This window comes from Olea europaea, unplaced genomic scaffold, assembly GCF_002742605.1.
Source record: "Olea europaea var. sylvestris unplaced genomic scaffold, O_europaea_v1 scaffold224, whole genome shotgun sequence".
Lineage (NCBI taxonomy): Eukaryota > Viridiplantae > Streptophyta > Magnoliopsida > Lamiales > Oleaceae > Olea > Olea europaea.
Genome location: NW_019240442.1, coordinates 498,404 through 501,841, shown reverse-complemented (window position 1 = coordinate 501,841; position 3,438 = coordinate 498,404).

The following is a 3,438-nucleotide window of genomic DNA, read 5'->3' as shown; positions in this document are numbered from 1 at the left end:
AAAGTGGTATGTGAACATTGCAGAAGGACCCAAAGCAACGTTATGTGATATTATAATACGCAATGACACCTGATAAGTTCAAGCCACAAGTCAGTTCATAATTCTAATCAGTTGCCAACTGTAATCACATTTCCAGATAACAATGTCCAAAATTTTTCCCATAAAAGGGATCCTGAGTGAAACCGAGCCTATACAGAACTACAACAATCAGCCAAGCTTCGAAAAACAACCTTACAAATGGAGTATGAGTCATATAGAAGAAAATCACACTATTAGCCAGGCAACTACATGTGAAATATAGGATGTGGTTATGTCCTCTGTAACAAAAAAACTTGTACATGAGATCTATATCGCTTGATGCTGCATCAGCCATCTAAAGACCGAGCTCATTCCCATCAACATGGCAGCAAAATAGAGATAAAAAAATATTAATGGTTGTTGCATATTTTAAGATTACTCTAGAATTCACTAGATTGGCCTTGGTGAGCAAGAAAATAGAAGTCCCAAGAATTTCTTGATGAACAAGCAAAAATAGTAATTTAAAATTAAAAAATTAGAATTTTCTAGAATGTCTTGAAAAATAAGTAATAAAATGATGAAAAATCAGAATATTCTAGAATAGTTTCCACCACTATTTTGTGTGTATAAATAGGGGCTACCACTTTCAAAAAGTTGTAACAAAAAATTCGAAAAAGCATCCAACCTCTTGCATTGTAAATCAAAAGCCACTTTGTAAAATTTTAATAAAATTATTTTCTTCCTCCTTCAACTATCTTGTTCAATTAAATTACTCATATTATTTTTATCCCATATAAAATCTACTTAATCACTTCTATCTAAACTCATTTATTTCTTCTATTCAAAAGAACAACCATTAGTGGTATCAGAGCTTCGTTGGATTGATGTTGGGTGTAAGCACATACTATGGTAGATGCTTTTCGTTCTTCCATTCATATTTCAACATTTAATGGAGACAACTATGATTTTTGGTCCATCAAAATGAAGACCTGCTTTTGTGCGCAAAACTTATGGAATGTCTTCAATAATGGGTATGCTAACTCAAATGATATTTCCACTCTATCTACTGCACAAAAGAAGGAACTTAAAGAGAATTAAAAAAAAAAATTCTCTAGCACTACTTGCTCTATAAATGAGCTTGACGGATACTTATTTTTCAAGAATTATGGGAGCTAAAACGTTAAAAGAAGCTTGGGATAAATTGAATGAGAAGTGTCACGACAGTGACAAGGTACGTACTTATCATCTTCAAACTTTAAAAAGGAATTTTGAAAATTTAAAAATGAAAAATTATGAAACTACGAAAGATTATTATTCAATAATAGATGAAATAGTAAATCAATTAATATCTTATGGAGATAATGTTTCTCAAAAGGAAGTCGTTAGAAAAATTTTAAATACCTGCATAGAAAAATATGATTCAATTATTGCAGCTATTGAGGATTCAAAAGATATAAATAAATTGGTAGCTACAGAATTAATGGGTTCACTAAAAGTAAATGAAAAACTATTAGAAAGGCGTTATGAAATTAACATGAAAAACACTTTTCAATCTAAAATTAATATGCGGTTTCAGAAATCTAAAGAATGTGGGAGAAAATTTAAAGAAAATTATAAAAGTAAAGAAATTCAAGGAAAAGAATTTGATAAAAGTAGCAAGTAATTTTCTTGTGGTATATGGAAAAGAAAAAGTCATTTGAAGAAGAATTGTTGGTTTAAAAGAAAACCACAGTGTCGTCACTGTAAGAAAAATTTTGTCGTTTTAAGCAAAATCATCAAACTAATTTCTCTTTAAAAAGGATATAGAATGAGGTCTATTTTATGCCACTAGCCAGTATGCATTTGATGACAAATTGGATACGCGGTATCTAGACAATAGTTGTAATAATCATATGATAAAAGATTAAAGTATTTTCTGCAGTCTTGATAAAATTAAGGCAAAAATCAAGATTGACAATGAAAATTTTATAGAGGCAACAGGCAAAGGCACTATTGCCGTTGACACAAAAATGGGCAAGAGATATATTAATAAAGTTCTCTTAGCCCCTACAATAGATCAAAATATATTAAGTGTAGGTCAGATGATGGAGAAATGATATACTTTACATTTTGAAGGAGATTCTTGCATGATCTATGATAAGAAAGATAAATATCTTGTAATTGCAAAAGTCAAAAAGCGGGAGAAATAGATGCTTTCCAATTCAATAGAGATATACAAACAATGCGACAATGATGGCACAAGTGGACGAGTCATGGCTGTAGTACAAAAGATTTGGACATTTCCACTTCCACGAGTTGAAGATCTTTCAGCAAAAGAGAATGATGAAAGATTTACCAATCATAAAAGAGATTGATGCAGTATGCGAAGGATGTTTGCTCGGGAAACAAAACCGCCAACTATTTTCGACTGAAAAATCTTGAAGAGCTCAAATGTCATTAGAGCTTAACATACAGATGTATGCAGTGCAATGCGTACTCCATCACATGAGCAAAACAGGTATTTCATTCTCTTTATTGATGACTACACTAGAATGATATGGGTATATTTCTTACGTGAAAATTTCCAAGTATTTGGGATTTTTAAAAGATTTAAATACTATGTTGAAAAGGAAAGTGGATGCAATATCAAAACTATCAGAAATGACAGAGACAAAGAATATACATCAAATAAATTCAACAAATTTGTGAAAATAAAGGAATGGAGCATCAACTCACAGTTGGATACGCGCCTAAACAAAATGTCGTGTCAGAAAAAAAGAATAGAACAGTAATGGAGAAAACTGGAGCTATGCTAATGGAGAAAAGTTTTCCAAAAACTTTCTGGGCAGAATCAGTAAGCATTGCAGTCTATCTACTAAATTGATGTCCGAATAAAGTTGTGTAAGACAAAACGCCAGCGGAGGCATGGAGCGGACGAAAACCATCAGCAAAGCATCTCAGAGTTTTTGGCTGTATCTGCTATACACATATTCTACAGGAGAAAAAGAGGTCAGCTAGATGGAAAAATAGAAAAAAGGAAACTTCTTAAGTTATAATACTCAATCAAAAGGCTATCGAGTATATAATTTAAGAACAAAGAAACTAATTATAAGTCAAGACGTTAAGTTTGATGAAAATGCCACCTATAACTGGGAGACTGGCCAAGTCAAAAGAAAAGCTATCAGCATCCTAATACAACCACAAAAATAGAAAGGTGACGTTGAAGAGAACAATCAACCAAAGTCCCCACAACAAACAACTATAGAAGAACCAGTCGACTTACCAAAATAGTCACCAAGGAAAACACGAATATTATCGAAAATATATCAAAGCTGCAACTTGATGATCGTTGAACTTGAAACCTATGAAGCAGCTTCAAAACAACCAAAATGGAGAAAAGCTATGGACGAAGAAATAAAATAATTGAGAAAAACAACACTT